Genomic DNA, 18,601 nt, shown 5'->3' with positions numbered 1-18,601 from the left:
CCCGTGATGTCTAGAGGTCTTCAGCCCCCACTCTCTTCCAATTTCCCCCATATTTTATTAGCTTTTGCTAGCCATCCCTTGCGGTATATATTGTGTTCTGTTGTTGCGCATATATCCATCTCCGTCGCCCATTCAGCCTGGGTAGGGCATTTCGGTGCTCCCCACTTTTTGACTATGACAGCATTGTCTCCAGAAGGTTCTGATCCGGGGGCATTCCCACAGGATATGTATGAAGGTGCCTTCCCCTTCTTGGCACTGTAAACAATTTGGATTCAGGGCACGTTTCCAACCATACAGTGTGACCCTAGGATAATAAACTCGAAGTATTTTGAGCTGTATCAGGCGAAGCCTGGAGGCTATCGCAATCTCCCATGGGTGGATCAGGACCCATATCCAGTCTTCCGGTTCAATGTTGCCTATGTCTGTTTCCCATTTAGCTTTGAGATTGGCCAGATCTGGGGTAGCAAAGGCTGCTATGGCAGTATATAGGATTGAGGTAACTCTGTTGGGAATATGCTCTGGGAGGAGATTGCGTCCCAGAGGTGTGTAATCAGGTGCATCCGTGAGTGCTGCTAAGTGCTTCCTGAGGGCATGGGCCAATTGCATATAGTGGTAGTGTTCAGTTTCGGAGAGTCCGAACTTCTGTTGCAGCGTTTCAAATGGAACTATGCTGCACTCTGTGAGGATGTCGCCCACCTTTGTAATTCCCACCTCCACCCACCTCGGCCAATAAGTGAGTTCCTCTAATTCGGTGAGATTGTGCCATTGCGGTTTTATCAGGGTCACCCTATTCACCAACCAATGTAGGTATATGCCTGTCTCCAGACTATGGCGGTGCGTGCTACCATTGTAGATGGTGGAGGCCTGGTAAGAGTTTGGTAGATCTCATTGAGCAGTGTGGTGCCATGGATAACATTCAGTGCATCCCTTATATGTGGTAACTTGCGGTCACCATGGGGTAAATCAATGACTACTGTAATTTGACTTGCACAATAATAGGATTGGAGATGTGGGACCCCTATATCCCTTTCCCATCCCAACCTTTTTAAAGTACCTAGCGCGATCCAGGGCTACCCACCGCCCCATATGAGTTTCCTAAGGAGGCCCTCAACCTGGTGAAATTCTGAATCAGGGATCCTAAGTGGTGTGTTTAGCGTTTGGCCTCCCCATTCATCAACGAAATTGGCCTATACGAGGCGCACAAGTCGGGGGGGTTTGCCTGGTTTGGAATGACCACAATAGTGACCTTGCGTAGGCCAGGCGGGAGGGTACCCTGTGTGATGCTGGAAATGGATCAGAGGGACAGGGCCTCCGTATCCTTGTCCTTTACTGCTTTTTATCGTGTTCTGTTGTGTTTTCCGCGCAGGAGTTCGTGTAGGACTCCTGGCGGTGCAGCTCTCTCTCTTGGTTTGGTTAACAGACCCATGGGATGCCCTTATGGCACCCATGGGTAGGGGTGCAACCCTGAACCCCTAGTGTATGTTTTTGGGCACCTGTGGGTGGCCCACACAGCAGGGTACGGGCTGGTGGCAGCTCTGTGCTGAAATGACTGGTGCCCTGAGCGTCCTCCATTTTGGGATGCCCAGGCCCTATCATTGGAATCGGTAGATTCCTGATGGAGACAAAATGGCCCCCATGGCCTCTTGCCTTCTATCGCCTGTTACCTTGATCTTCCCGAAATCCCAGGAAGCCCTGCCTCTGTCCCTTCCCCCTGATTGGCTGTTTGGTGGAAGTTCCATACATGGTAGTATGGGGGAAGTGCTGACCAGACTGGCTGGAGCCTTCCCAACGACCGTATGTTGTGGGTACGCCTGTGGGTGGGACCTGGGTGAATGGAGTGTGTGACGAATACGCATTCTATGTTGTGGGTGACTAGTATCTGGTGGTTGACACAATGACTCAGACAGCCCTGCCCGAAACTGGTATGAATGCAGTATGAAGTGTTGAATGGCTCGGTACTTGTCCCAATACACATAACTTGTGAGTGTCTGGAGAGAAGTGAATGGCCTGAATGCACTGGGTGCCTGATTGGTTGCCTGCCTGCATGAATGCCCTTCGTAGTGATTGGATGCTTCAGTGTGACCCAGCGGAATGAATGGGAGATCCACAGTATATCTGGGGACCTCTCACTGCTAGGAATGGTGTTCAGAAGTGTTCAGAGCTGAAGTCCAAACTACGAAGAGTAACTGGAGTGAAACTGACGCTTGTCCTTGAAGCCCTGCTGGAAGAGAAGAATTGCTGTTGCTCTCCCTCGCAATCTGAAAGCTGCTGTGTCTCCAAGGACTGACCCAGAGAGGACCTGGAAAGGCGCCCTCTTCCCGAGCTACGAGGGACCATCGTGCACCAGCTGACCTTTGCCAAAGCTCCCTGGTAGACAGACCTTCGACAGGCTGACGACCCGATACGGGGACTGCTGCAGAACTCCAAACAGAAGCACCCGGACTGTTGTCCACCGCCGTCGCGGACCGGAGCCGCCGTACTCCTGTTTGCCTAAGAACTTCATTGATCCAAGGACGCTCTCATCCGCATCGTCGCCGCTGTATCCTACTGGAGACGGCCTGACCGTCGACGTGCCGAGGAGCATCTGCCGGTGGGTTTCCCGGCACCCAAAGACCACAGAGATGTCAACGACTCGACGACCTTGCTGGGCCACAGTTCTTCAAACTCTTTGCAGTCCGGAAGTATCGACACCGAGGTGCCCCGCATGCCTCTTCCTTGCAGGACGTTTACGCTTCCCCGTCAATGAGCACTGCTAGGAACGACGCGGCCACGTCAACGTCGTAGCTCGATCTGTTCTCCGTCGGACGTTCGACGACCCGTGACTCCTGTCTTAAAGGGAGGGCACTCAAGAAGGGCCGTTGATTCCCCGCCGAGGAATGCTACAACGCCAAGGTATTTTGTGGTTGCAGAACTATTGGAAAGTCTAGGGTGAACAATATATGGACTGGACTTGTATCTTTCTTCTACAGGTTGCCCAGGTGGGGGGGATCTCCACACAGAACTGTGTCTAGTGGTACGGGGCCAGTATACTACCAAGTGTTCAACCATCTTGCTTTCCTTCCTCTCTCTACTGCTAGTTTCCTCTTTATTCTGATCTGTGTGTCATTCTGACCGTATGCACTTTAATGAGATCTAATAACGTTAGTGGTACCACTTTAGAACTGTATATATTTACCATTGCTGATTTTTGGAGTACAAAGTGAATTATCGTGATATTGTATATACCTTTGAATATTAATTATATAAAGACTGTGTTGTAACCAATACAGTGTGTGGACATTCCTTTGTGGGTGCTTGGGGACTACACTGTACTTAAGAACCAGCCCGCACCACCTCCTGAGAAGCTAGGCCTTGATTGCTCGAGTACGTTTACCAATAATAGAGAATCTTAGTTGCGGTCCTCTGTGCCTCTCCTCTACCATATAGAGAGCGGAACTACAGACACCCCCCACCGGCGTCTTTACACCCTGCTCCCTTGCATTAAGGAACATTTTGTGGAGGGGTGTAGCCACTTTTTCGCTGCCAAGTTTTTTCTAAGTCTCGACCGGGAACCCATTGGGACCCAGAGTTTCCCCATATTGCAACTGGGCGAGAGCCTCAGTAATTTCAACCTCAGGAAGGTTGCGGTCTAATTGCGTTCTCTGCTGTTCAGACAGTTGTGAAAGCGTGACATTATCTAAGAAAGAGGGGTCAGTTGGAGATATCGGGGCTCGGTAGAGATTGGCATAGAAGGTAGCAAAAGCTTCTGCTATGTCGGGGTCCGTTTGGGCCCATGTATTTCGTTCATCTACAACCTCACTAACATGTCGGTGTCCCTCTTCTCTTCTCTACAACCATGCCAGCAATTTGCCCACTTTATCTCCGTGTTCATAGACCGGTGCCTTCGATTCCCTGTGTGCGTGTTTGGCGTTATCCAGGGCCGTATTGTGAAGGCCTTCTCTAGCTTTTAGGAGGGAGCAGTGTATTTCTGGGGTAGTGTCCAGAATATATTTCGCCTCCCATTCTTCTACTTCCCTCTCCGCTTCTGTCACTTTCCCATAGTGTTCCCTCCTTTTGTTGGACATCCAGGAAAATGATTTCCCCTCTGACCACCGCCTTGTAGACCTCCCATAATACCACCGGGCCGTCCATTGCAGTAGAATGAATTTCAAGTATTCATCAGATTGTTCGTGATATGTTCTATGAATTCAGGGAAGCCCAGATAATAATTATTTAGCCTCCGAGTCTTAGGGGGCGCCGGTCTGTCAATGCGCATCTCCATCACTAGAGGCAAATGATTTGAGATACCTCGGGGGAGTAATTCTACGGTAGTTACCCTGTATGCCTCTGAGGCTGGAAGAAAGAAATAGTCCAGTCTGGACAGGTAGCCGTGTGCTCCCGAGTGGAAAGAGTAGCCTCTGTCCGTGGGGTGGAATTCTCTCCACACATCGCAGAAGCCAATTGCAGATGTAAGCGTTGCCATTTTTGTGGAGGAGTTCGGATTACGGCTGCGGATGTGAGTGCGGTCTAGGGTGGTGCTCATTACGTCGTTAAAGACCCCTCCCAGGATCCATATATCTGGCTGATGGTTCGCTGTTAGTGTGGTTATTTCATCTAAGAGTGCATCCCGAGCCCTGGTGGGGAGTATATTGCCAGAACTGCAATCGTCTCTCCCCAGAGTGTGGCCTGTAGTACCACAAATCGGTTCCTGGGATCCTGCTCCACTGTGAGCAGCGTAAACGGAAGGCACTTTTGTATGAGAATCAAGACTCCCCAGGGCGCCATGATATACACTGCATGAAATGCAGAGCGATAGTTTCTTCTGCGAAAAAGGTTGCATGTCGAGTCTGCTAGGTGTGACTCAGTGATGAGAGCCATATCAGGGGAGTGTCTGTTGACGAATTGAGTAATAAGACGCCATTTGATTCCGGAACCCATACCGTTCACATTCCAGGTGAGGAGCTTGAGGGACCTACAATGATCAGTGGTTGTCCTTGGATCTTGAGTGTCTGCCATGGGTGCTGTGTAACAATTGGGTCATAAAGGTTGCGTGGAATGGGTATGTGAGTTGCCTATGGTGGCTGACTATCGGGATTGTCCGGTGAACATCTAGTAACTCCAAACAATAAACAGTGCTTCACAGCTTGCTTCCCCCCTCCTCAGACTCCTCCCCAACATGAATTATCTGTCGCCCGAACATAGCTAGCGGTCAAGAATTATGCCGCCAACCCAAACTTAATAACATGAACTTTCCCAACTCCAAACAGAGTCACTACACCTAATGGAACCTGAGATCCTGGGTGTTGGCTGTGGTGGCCGCCGTCGCTGGGATAGGGTGTAGTTTCCTGTATTGCTCCGGGCGGTGCATCACCTTGCTTCCATTTCAGTTGCTCCCTTATTTCCATGTTTGTCACTTTAATGTAGTTGATCCCAAAATGTTGATTTGTGTTCCTGTTCGGATCGTCACATGTAGATCGTTGCTTCTAAGGGTCCGCTTCTCTTTCGGGGTCATTCTGACCTTGCAGTGGGGGTGTCTTGCAGGCCGATCTCGGTTCGGTTGAGCTCGAGGTATGCTCCCGGGGTCCGGGCTGTTTGTTGCCCAGTTCCCCTCAATATGATTTTCGGCCCATTTCCATGCTTCTTGCGGGTTGGTGAAGTGCGCCCTGGTGCCATTGTGTTGGATTTTGAACTGGGCCGGAAAAAGCAGTCCATATTTTACATTCATGGAGTGGAGCCTCCTCTTCAAGTATTCAAAGGACTGTCTGGCCTTTTGGACCTCCCGGGTGAAATCTGGGAAGAAGGCTATTCTGGAGCCATTATGCATGATTGTCCCTTTTGTCTGGGCCATTTGTAGAATTGCATCCCTGTCTCTATAGTTTAAAAGTTTAGCAATGACAGTTCTTGGGGATGCACCCGGAATCGGCCTACCCGCCGGCATCCAATGGGCCCTTTTTATCAAGAAACTGTTCCACCGCTCCAGTTCGGGAGCATAACTTTTGGAGATTGTGACGGAGAAAGGACACTTCTGCAGTGATGGCGTCCATCTTTCTCTCCATTAAGGAGCGAGAATTTGCAATTGTGGCCATCACATCTTTCAATGTTAGAGGTTCGAGCGTGGAGGCCGTCTGCGGCTCTGCATCTGTCGGTGCAGTAGAGGCGTTGGTTGCATATTGATCCATGGTGCTCTGTGTGGTCGATTTCTTAGTTTTGTGCTTACCCATGGTTCAATTTGGTGTCTCTCGGGTAGCAAGGGATCAAAAACACGTGTGGGTTCCGGTCGCGGGATCTGGATGCATGGAGGAAGGTTGTTACAGTTGAGTCTGGTGTGTCAGAGCGACAAGAGATATCACCTCTCTCAGGAAGTCTGGGGCTGAGAACTAACGTGTGTCTGATACGGTGACAGTACAAATGGGGGAGTCCCGCACAGAGATGTCACATGTAGCCGCCGGGGCACAAGTCCCGGCCCAAGCGGCAGCCACAGGTGTTGACTGGCTTCCAGGAGATCCCCCACCATCTCCCAGCTGGTATGAAAGATAAGATAAAGCGGGGAACAGGTGCTTGTTCCTCTCCGCAGACCAGGAGCTCCCCTCACCACTGAGGTACGGAGTGTGTCAGATATAGGTGTTAGCCGAGCCCCAACCCTCTCCCACGGGTCCAGCACTGGGCAGATTCGTGTCTTATGCAGTCTTATGTGACACCTGTGTCTGCTCACCAGGCCAGTATGGACCGTTCTGTGGGGTGGGGCAGTAGACCCAGAATGGTCCCGCAGTGTGATTGTAGGCAGTTTACAATAACCAGGGGGGGTTGCCCCCACAGCGGAGCCCAAGTTCCACATTGAGCTTGTCTGCACCCTCTGGTCCTGGGGGATTACGGGCAGGGGGAGGCCCCGTCTCAGCACGTTCCCAGCAAGGGTATCTCAGCCGTTGTTGTTATAGAGGGATTTGGTGCCGCAGAGGTTGGTGAACCCGCATCCTGCCTCCCCGCATTCACATAGGTATAGTCCCGGGGAGGTGAATCGCTTCGCCGCTGCTAATATCACAGACGTCTTCCTGGGCGGCACATAGGGGTTCTGGAGCAATTCTCCAGATGGGGAGTTGGTGAAGGAGAGAAGGTCCTGCTGCCCCACGTCCATTGGATTGCCTATTTAGGTAGTTCAGTGCTAATAGCCTAAATAATCAGGGAATAAGGTCCGGCTTACTTGCGTATCGTAGTCGGTTGCTCTGGAAGTGCAGGTCGCAGTTCTTCTCCATGTCATGCATTCGCTCTGGTTCTCAAGTCTGGTGTTATATTCTTCATGCACCCGCCATTCGCGTATCGCGGGAAGCTCGGGTCATGCACTGCCTGTTTCTTCAGCTCACCGTAGTCATTTATCTTCTCGCCTTAGAGTTTTGCCGCAGGGACTGCGAGTCGCTGCCCCCTCCCCGCCGTGGAGGCCCAGAGGAGATTTGGGAACCAAAAGGACACCAGAGGGGCACCCCCGGTCCGGATGGCTGAATATTCAGTGGGCCCGCATGAGCCGCCGCTGCACCCCACTGGCTCTCCTCCACTAGCACAGAGTCACCTCCACAGCCACCGCTCACTTGCTCCCGGGCTGGCTCCGTCTGTGAGCATCTCCTCCCCTGCCCACGGCTGTGGGGCCGCCTCCAGCATCGCCCGTGGGTCCCGCCTTGTCGCCCACGTGTGCACCTTCCCAGTCAGCAGCACTCACTTAATTTCAGAAGAATTGCATTATTGCTCCGATCGGAGCCAGTTGGTTGCTGCACTGCCCCGATCTGCTCTGCAACAGCTGTTAAGGTTTGGACAGACGTTCCAGCGCCCACCCATGCACCAGCACCGAGAGTCAGTCCGGTCAGCCAACGCGGTGCACGGCAGTCATTTTAAAACATACTTTTCGCACCATGCAGGCGCTGCGGTTTGCACGGCATAGCTCCGGCAGGAGTTCGTTTCTGGGGCTCCAGTTTCTCCCAATGATGCACCAGGCAATCTTCTCCCTGCGGTGATAAGGTTCACCACGCCAAACAGGATATTTCAACAGGATAACGTTGGCGTCCACTGAATCTCACGAGGTCTCACATCCTTCCCGTTTGCATACTGGCCACGCCCCCCAATACTGTGGGAGGTTGATTTTCTGTCTCTCGATTTTTTGGCTATTTCTTTCAGATGAAGTTTTGGTACAATGCGTTGCTACTTTAAAGCATAATTTTCTCCTGTTAGAGGCTACCGCAATGGCAGTGGAGTAGTAAGCGGTTTTGGCCTCTAATCAGAATCCTACAGTTGGCGCAGAGAGATTTGAGGTTTGTCAGATATCCAGGGATACGGTTTTTGTGCCACTGTTTCTCTAGGACTCTGATTGAGCGTTTGTTGGAAGAGAGCTCAGGGGTGTACTAAGTAGCGGGTGGTTTGAGATATGTAAGGAACAGGTTGTTCAAACATTGAAACACATCTTGTTAAAATGTAGGCACACCTACGAAGTAAGGTGCACAATCGTGGGTAGGTTTGTTGATAAACCTGCCTGGCTATGTCTGGACGCCTTTTGGGAGAGGTTAATTCAGGCCATGAAATAGGTTTGTCAATATAGGCCATGGGGGTTTTAAGAATCCTGGGCTTTCTAAGTGAAAGGAAATCAAGGTGTTAATCTCCTTTCTTTTTGCAGATACTTTTTTATTTTATTTTCTTTTTTTCATTTTCTTTCTCGTTTCTGTTATGAATACCTGAATTAATATTTGAATGTAGGTGTTTTGTAATTTTAATGCATCTACTTTGTAAGTTATACATATTTTATAATGTGTATTTCTTCTTTTTGTATGTGTAAAGTCGAAAGAACGGCTATACTACAATAAAAAAGTAACAATCTCCTCCTTCCACTGCTTTACATGGCTGTGAGACTTCCCCAACCCTGGGTTGTCTTTGATGGACTCCATTTCTCGTTGTATATTTCCCTTGGTACTTTCAACTGACAACACATTCTACAACTTCCAATTAAGTGTTTTCCCCCATTCTTCAGCAATTGTCTTGCTCCCAATTATCTCCTTCAATTCCCTCGGTCGTTCCCAGTGTCCTTGTCTGCACTTCTTTAAGGGCTCACAATTATTCTTATCCTTTAGATTCTTGAACAATTAATTAAATGCTTACTTATACTTGTTTTCTGTCTTGTTATCACCCTTCTGGCACACACTCTCTACTCATTATCACATGTTTGCCTGGTGGCCTCCCACTACTCCACTCAATCCCAGGACCTGTAGTTGGTCATGGGGGACGTGCAGGGCTCGGCACATGCTTGGATATCTGCTCTGGTCTCTCGCTTTTTCCTTCCAGGTTTCTTGCTCCTTCTGGTATTGGTGTCCCTGCTGTTTGCCACGTTCTGCAAATGGGAGCTTTTCACTCTCCCGGTCTACCAGGTTTCAGTGTTGGTTTGCGGGTGCTAGGCCCACCTTGGCACCTTCGTGGTCACTTCACCACGCTGGAAGGTTTCTTGTTCCACGTCCTGACAACAGCTTCTCTATTGTCCACTTTGCGGGGCCTCCGGCATCTCCGATATGCATCCTCTGCTTCACTGAGGATTGCAGGTTGCATGGCCACACTTTGCTCCATCTCTCCACAGTGCTTTGACATCAAGGGGCATCCCCTGCATACTGTTCTCTCTCCCCCGTTCTGGCTTCCTCATCGCATTGTCATAGGAACTTCTTCTTAAAGATATAGTCTCCTTTTCTCCAGAGGGTGTGCTTGATTCACCATTGCCTATAGCAAAACAGCAGCAGGACACAATGTTTTGGACAAAAAACAGTCCCATATATGCCGACAATGTGTCCTACATAAGATGTTCACTGTGGCAATGGGAGTCCTTGTCCCCTAAGAGGGAGTCCCTCCCAGTGATGTCCCACTTGCCCAGATCGCTTGGGAGGGTCTTTCGAAGGGGGCTCATCTCCCTTTCCTCAAAGGGGGTGGCTCCCCCATGGAGAGAAGGGACGAGTACTCCTTATTCATCACAGTTGTCAACGTTAAGTGCAAGTCTATTATTTCACTGTGGGAAGGTTGCAATGACACTCTACATTTCTGTTAAAAAGGCTTTTGTGGGACAGAATGCTAGCATTTGCACTATATTATGTTTAGCTATGACTGTCATTTTGATTACTTGTGCACTGCTCCACAAGGAAAGGTAGAGTGCATCTCCTCTATAACAATTCTGGAGTGATACTACTAGAGTGTCCCACTTGACTCGACCCCTAGCGAGGGTGTTGTGGAGAGGGTTCACCTACCCTGCCTCACAAGGGGGCTCCCTCTTGGGGAGAAGGGATGAATTCCCTTGATTTGTCACACGACCCACAGAGGAGACACGCCTGGCACTGAGTCCCGTACGCTAAGATTGAAACAGTGGGATGGCGTTGCTTTGAGTCTCCCCACAGAATTGAACCTAGGAGCTTGACGTGGGGACTCGGACATGGCCTGCTCGAGGTGTGGTCTCAGGAGTGGTCTTCATTACTCCCAGGGGTCTTGGAAGCGACATGACTGCCCCACATAGGATGTAATGGCAGATGCTGTTGACAGTCACGAGAACACTGACACTCATGGGGGCGAGGAGGCACTACTCTAAGCAAACTTCTAGCCATCTTACAGGAAATCAAGGCTCTGAGATCAGACCTCATTGCTTCCGTCACTGAACTTAAGGGCAGAGGATAGGTTCGAGGCTATGAGGCACAGCCAGCTTTCAGGGGAAGAGGTCCTGGAGCTAGAGATGGATGCTTGTCTCATACTTTGGAGGCCAGAGACAGGGATCTCACGCTACAGATGGAAGACAGGGAGAGCTTGGGCTCTTCTTTTGATGGAAGTGGGCCAGGAAAAGTGCAATTTGACCGCATCCATAGGGCGGGTGACCCCAGAGAAGGACCCAAGTAAGCCCTGGCGGAATGCCACTATCATAGGGACAAGATGGAGATCCAGGAGAAGGCCAGGCACAATTAGTCTCTTATATATGAAGGGTGCAAAGTACAAATCCTCCAGGACATCTCAGAGAGTACTGTGCTGAATCATGTGAAATCATCACTAAAACCCTGGTATTGGCTTCCTCACATATGGCCAGGGGAAGGCAGCTGCTACCTGACCCTGACCCTGGGGGTGGTATGGTAGGATCATATAAGAGGAGACATATATCGGGGGAAAGTGGCAACTCCATTAACACATGATTCATCCAATCTCCCTGAAACACTGATGGCATATTGTAAAGTGTAGCCAAGTAGTGTAAATGCACATAATATTCACATAACATTTTCTGGTTCTGACCAACTTAAGTCCAACAAACAATTGAGAGAAAATAGCCTTGGTCAGTTAAAACACTTTTTGGACTTTAATTCCCATAACACCTATGGTACTGGGACGAGGAAGAGAAGAGTCAATGTGGAAATAGGAACAACCTTAAGTTAAAGACGCAGACTAGTTGTTTGCAGAACCATCATATGTGCAGGAGATTTAAAAATGATGTGACTTACCCTGCAAGGGAGTGTGGAAGAGGAGGAGGAGGTTGTTACATTTTGAAGGAAGGAGAAGGAGCGGAAAGCCATGTAGGATGTGAAGCGGGAGGCAAGCTCAGAGGCAGAGTCACAGAGTCGAGCCGTGCTGAAGATGGAGAACACTCACAGGGACCCACCTGGAGGTGTCGCATACTGCAAGAGAGAGACTCCGGTGGAAGTAAGCGGCTGCAGGACCAGGCGAGACGCAGTCTTGCGGAACAGCAAAGGTTCCATTCCATTAGCGGAGGCACGAGAGGCTGATAGAGGAACCAAGAGAGAGACTGTGTTGTGCTTGGGGAAACCGGGCCAGCAACAGTTCTTCATTACTACACGTTAAACTGGTGAGTCAACAAAAAGGAGTTGGGGACCCCGGGAGTTGTAACAAAGTTGAAGGACACTTGGAGAGGCAATTTGAATACCGACCAAGTACAAAAGAAGAGCAAAAAGAGTGTAATTCTCCTCACTTGAACCCGCATTGCCACCAGCCAAGATACTTTGAAGAGAAAGAAAGGGCAAAAAGGGTATAATTACCCTCATATGGTATGTCAGTTTGGGGAAACGTGGAACCCGTATCGCCACCAGCCAAGAGACTTTAAAGAAGAGACAAAAGGGCAAACATGGTGCTATTTTCCTCACGTAAGATGTCACTTTGGGGAAACCAGGAACCCACATTGCCATAAACAACGAAAAAGGCAAACATTGTACAATTCTCCTCATATGAGAGATCGATGTGGAGAAACCTGGGAAAAACATTGCCACAAGCAGAGAGATATTACCAGTTGAGTGAAGCAGAATCCATTCCTGGCAGGCAAGTAGACTAGGAAAGGAACAGTTGTGTGAAGTAGAAACCATTCATGGCAGGCGAGTAAACCAGGGAAGGAACAATTGTGTAAAGGAGAAGACGCTGGAATTAGAAACCGTGTTGTGGAAAGAAAATACTTGCTCTATTATCCTGACAAACTATTGTACAACAAGAGACATTTGCTTTGCCATTCTGATATAAGTATTCTATGACGGAAACTCTTATTTTAACCTCCTTAGGAAACCTTTGATGAAATAAACACTTGTATTAACATCTTGAGAAAAGTATTCTACGTAAAAAGACTGTTGTTATGTCTGCTAAAGTAATCATGTTGCATCTTGAAAATATTATTTGATGAAAGAAACATTGCTTTGGTTTTGAACAAGTGTTCTAAAGAAAAGACATTTGCCAATTTGAGGGACTGTTGGAAGAGAGAGACATTTTTCAATGAACTGAATACAATCTTGTTGAAACTTAACTCTTTAAAAAGTCTTCCCAAATTGATTAATGGGAAGGGAGTTAAACCCTGGACACAAGGATGGCTTTGTTGGATTTATACTTTTGAAACGTTTTCACATTTTTGTTGAACTGGAAACAGACACATTTACCTTACACATTTTGGTTTTGTATTTCCTAGTGAGAGGGTCCAATATATTTGGACACAAGGTCAATTTTCCTTAGCTTTAGTTTGCTAGGCAGGAACATTCGTGTTAGGATAAGGCTAGATAGGTCTTCATCCCATCCCCCATTTATTTTGAATAAGCATGGCAAATGGTGAGAAAATTACACTTTGTGTCTGTCTCTCATTTCTGGCCCCTCACAATACACATTCTCATCGTAGGACTTTCAGGCCTCTTACAACCTTGCTGATGGAACATGACATTCGTTACAGATGGGGGGGGGGGTTTCCTACTCGATTTATTTTGAGTACAGACGCAAGTTGTTCAAATCAGCTGATGTGGCCGAGATGCCGCGTCTTTTGGATTAACTTTCTCACAGACCTGAGCAGGGCGTGAGCGAAGGAAAAGCAAGACAGGTTCTTGAAGGCTTTCACCAGCAAAGGGGCAAGGGTCAAGATATCAGGCTACGAGAAATGTAGGAAGATCGCTGGACCGTCGCCAAGTCAAAATACTGAAGCCTATTGGACACTGGTTGTGAGGGTGGAGGGTAGTGTGTGCAACATTGGAAGCATATTATGATGTGTGAAGCAGAGCAGGGGACCTGGGGTGTTGGAAGTTGATAAAATTGATGGAAGTTGTTCTGTTGGGGGCGTGGAGTGGTGGCTCCTTGGTGGCCTGGAACACATCCCTGGGATGCCCACAGTGAGCTCTATACACCGTTTATTAGGGTTTAGTTATGAGGAATCAAAGGAGGGACTGTTTCTGTGGAGGTATGGGGAAGGGTTTACTTGGGGTATCGACACTCAGGGGACAATCCTGGTTCTACTTCCGGCAAAATGGACTACGAAAGTTGGTCAGATCTGGTCAAGGACTTCTTGACTGAACGGTACAAACTCTTGGATTATTGGATCATTGAGATTAGCTAGCTAGTCTCAATGGGAAGGGTATCTTAGTTCCACTACTAACAGATCATTATTGGGGATGGAAATGGGACGCACAGGTTATCCATACTGAAAGTTCAGGAGACCCATTTCAGGAGAGGGTGTGAAGCCAAGATTTATGGTAATCACATAGGGCAGTGTTTGTGGACCCCAGATCCAGCCAAAATGTAGGGAGTGCAGCTAATTTTGAACTTACAAGTTCAGCTGATGCAAGCCCCGATCAAGAGGGATCAGGATGGTAGATGATTGATGCTGAAGGGTAAGAGGAATGGGCGACTGCTGACCTTGGCCACCCTGTATGACCAAACTCCCAGCCTTGGGGTTATATTGAACTGGCTTTTCAGGATTAGAGGACTGGGCAGAGGGCTTCAAAATCTTGGGGCTGACTTTAACATCACTAGAATTTTGCAGCTGGATTGACGGTCTAAGACTGGAGTGGGAGAACATAACAGGACTGGGGACGAAGTCCTCTTTGATGAGGGCATCAACCAGTACACATGGTGCAACACTTCAGCGCTCCATTCTGAACAAGGAGGCAATACATTCTTCTCCCACCCCCACAGATTGCTTACGTGAATGGATCAAATCCTAGTGGGTAGGGGCACTGAACAATTGGTGGACAGGGTTAATGTCCTGGTGGTCGGTTGGTCAGACCATGATGCAGTCCAGGTAGAAGTTGGATGGGGTAAACCTGGACTCAGGCGTGGATGCTGGCTCTGTAAGGACACCTTATATAAGGATAGGCTCTTTAGGGACTTTCTTAAAAACAAAATCGTGCAATGCTTTGCCACCAATGATACGGGGGACATGGCCCTGAGCACGGTCTGGGAGGCAGCAAAGGCCACTATCTGGGGTCTTATTATAGCCAAGGGGCCAGAGTAAAAAGGTTAAGAAATCAGGATGAGGTCAGGTTGGTAAGGAAGATTACTTCATTAATAGAAACTTTACTCCCGGGTGGCGGCAGCCAGGTGGAGTTTCTGGAAGCCATTCAAAATAAATACAAGAACTGAAAGATATTGGGTCGAGTCTACATCTACAGCATGCTGAGGAGTGTGAAACAAAAGTACTACGATCATCGATATAAGGGTGGTACCCTTATAGCTCATAGAATCGGTAAACAGGAAATAGACAGACGTGTGCAGGTTAGTTGCGATGGGAACGGTTTGCTGTGCCGCCAACTAGAAGATATAGCGCTCCACTTTGCTGAGTACTACTCTATACCCCTGAATGCATCTCTAATAATGAGGCAACTTTGCATTACCTATCCACGGTAGCGGAGGAAGTGGCCAAATTAGACAGGCCCATATCTCAGCTTGAGGTTACAAAGCTCTTTAACAGTCTCAGTGAGACCCAGATGATGCCTTTATCTTTTCTTAGAGCCATTATAGTAGTAATACCAAACGTAGGGAAGGATCCCACAAACTACTCTTTGTATAGGCCGAAATCTTTATTGAATCTCGATGCCAAAATTATTACCAATCTCATGGTATCTAGATTGGTGTCCTTTCTCCCCAAACTGGTCCACACAGATCAGGTGGGTTTTGTACATCATAGGCAAAGGGCAGAGAATTTACCTAAGACCCTTAATCTTATGGCACTCCCCAGGGTAAATTAAGGGACACATTCCTGTTGGCAGTGGATGCAGAAAAGTCCTTCAACTAAGCCTGCCTCCACTGGGTCTTAATGAAATTTGGCTTTGGCCCTACGTGGCTTTTGTGGCTGAAACAGCTTTATTCCAAACCAACTGCTATGATTTGGGGAATGGAGTATAATCAGAGCCAATACCACTGGGGAGGGGCAAGAGACAGGGATGTCACCAGTCTCTCCTCCTTTATGCCCTGGTCAGGGAACCTCTTGCCTCCCGTATAAGCAATAACCTGGGGGTAGAATGTATCCAAGTTTGGGATGCTCACTATAAAGTAGCCCTATTTGCGTATAATCTGCTCATGTATATCTGAAAGCCTGGGGAAACAATGCCACGGTTGGTTCAGGAGTTGGGAGACTATGGAGTGTACTCAGGGTTTAAGGTCAACTATTCCAAATGAGTCCTTTTCCCTATAGGGGTAACCTCTCTTGAAACAATGGACGTTTTATCAGAATCTGGGTTATGCCTTGCAAGGGTCTCGATTAAATATCTGGATATACATAAAACGAATCCCCTAGATGACTTGTTTTTATTACATATTGTTGTGGGAGAAGGTAAAGAGGGATCTTGACAGGTGGGGGAAGATGGTCCGGTCTTGGCAGGGACATCAATTCATCAACATGCCAGAGGTAGCGGAAGTGACATCCAGTGTGTGGTGACATCACCAGAAGGGACATTACGTGGCCTTTGACCCCGACAATATCATCAAGTTATGTCACATGTTTTTGACATAGCTGACATTGCAGATTTTTAAAAAAGCTTAAATGTGATAAAGCTTAATAACATATCTACTTAAGTAGATAATGCACTTTTCTAGTTACCATTCATAATTTAAGTAGTGCCCTGCCTTCACATGCCATTAATGGTGTCATGATATCAACATTACAGCCAGCAGAACCAACATAGGCAAGGATTACCACCTTCACAAACCAATACTGCTGTATATTACCATTTATTGCTGTATTATGCCAGTCAAACTTGCACGCCAGGTTTAGTAATCATATCCTAAATACAGCACTACATTGTTTGGTGGTACAATGGATGTCAAGTGTAGCTATATGTGGGTATGGCTTCATACTCCTGTAATAGTCATCCTGAGTAGTATGACAACGTGCAAGGCATTGTCACTCTAAAAGGGGGATGAACCCCTAAGATAGTACCCGGAGAAGGAAGTGGAATCCCTGCCCTTTACCTGACCCTAAACCCCCCCTTCCTACGAAGTTAAGAACAAACCTTTCCCTAATAAGCTAATGAGTTGTGGTCACCCTGCCATTACCCTAAAAAGAACTGGGACGAGGAAGAACAGGAGTTACCCAAGTGAAGGTCCCTTTCCCAGTACTGTGACAAGCAAGATCTGCAATGACTCACAAGCGAGTTCGAAGATCAGTACTGTGATGAAGGAGATGAGCAGAAGCTTGGGGATAACACTTGAGAACCACAAGGAACAGTCTAGTGGTTACTGGTTTCTGATTAGTCCATCTAAAAGAGGATGCAAACCAGGAAGTGAGTCAAGCCCTGGACGAGAAGGGAGCAGGAATCCTGTACTGGAACAGAAGGGGCTGTGGACCACTGCAATACCCAGCGAGAGGGGGAACTCTTGAAATCCAGCAGCCTGTGGGGAACTGAGAGAAGCTGTATACTCTCTCACTGAAGAATCTCTGGATCACCAGCAGTATGCAAGGGTCTTAGGGAAGCAGGAGACTCCCTCACTGGAAGAGATCAGCTGGAGTGCGCCAAAGGCAGACCCAAGAGCCCAGCGGAAACAGCAGAAGCTTACCGGTGTTGCTGAAGACTGGGACCCTCGTGGACCAAGTGCAAAGGTACGCAGAAGGGGAACAGGAAGGCACAGGGAGACCCCAAACAGTACTGAAGGCTCAGGGACTCATTGAAGTCTAAGGAAGCATGCAAACAAGGGGCTGAGCTACAAGACAAACCTGAGAGAGGGGTTTGAAACCCATATGAAACTGGGGAAGCCACACAAGAGTACAGAAGGGCCAGGAACCTATTGAAGTCTAAGGAAGTAATGCTGAAGAAGTGGAAGCAGAAGCAGTAGAAGACCTTAGTAAAACACAAAGAAGGCAAGTCTGGAACTCGTACCCATATGACGAGTGCAGCACGACGAATCTTCATAGTCACAGTACCTGCCAGGATAGTGCACCAGGTTGGCTGTGGTATCAGAACCAGTAGATTGACCAGGGGAGAGGAGTCACTACCCCTGGTGTTGAAACCTTCTGGAAACAAGCCAAGAGGAGGGATGCACCCTTTTCACCAGTGTTTATTTGTGAGAATTAGAAAGCCCCTCATTGAACATTTGTAGGGCACGACAACCTGGCAGTAAGACTATCTTTGGGAACTTGTGGCAACAAACCAGGGCAAGGGAATCGTCCCGCCTGGTTTTACCGGAACTTTAAGACTTGAGGAACTATCAGGAGGAGGGAGGCAACTCCTGAATTTTAGTTTTGGTTCTTCTTTTGGCAACCCATTTTGGAACTTTTTTTCACGTTACCCTGTGTTACGAGTTTAAGGACAGAAATAGGTTTGGACATAAGACGGTAAACACATTTTGATTTGGACATCCTGACAAAGACTCTAGTAGATTTAGTTGAGGGGGGGGGGAACCACTCTTAGCTTTAGGGCAAGTTAGGAGTTTCCCCAACTCCTTTTGTCTTTCAATAAATGTTTATAACAATCAAAATGCCACCTTTTGGGTCCATCTCATGCTTCTGATTCCTTGCAGTAGACTGCAGCTTCACATGATCAGGACTGCCATGAAATGTTAAGAGCAGCTCAAATACCCCAGCAACATTACTGAATGCTGTTAAGTCACCAAGTGTAAGGTGCAGACTTCTACATCCAGGTGCCGTCATCATAAGTCATGTACAGAATCAAGTGCCTACCTGGGCCTCATTGATGGCTGCCATTAAACTGGCTGCCCTGCTCAATGCTGCATGCCAATGCCAAAACTGTGTACACTAGAGCAGAAGTCTCTCCTAGCCAAGACCCAGTAGATTACCAAATGTGTGATCTATGTCTACATTTCCTGGAAGGGGAGCACAACAATAGGTATCATCTTTATTCGAGGCGGGTGTGCATGAATTAAAAAAAGGAAG

Source organism: Ambystoma mexicanum, chromosome 1q (assembly GCF_040938575.1).
Source record: "Ambystoma mexicanum isolate Mex_15411 chromosome 1q, UKY_AmexF1_1, whole genome shotgun sequence".
NCBI lineage: Eukaryota > Metazoa > Chordata > Amphibia > Caudata > Ambystomatidae > Ambystoma > Ambystoma mexicanum.
This window is presented reverse-complemented; position numbering follows the sequence as displayed.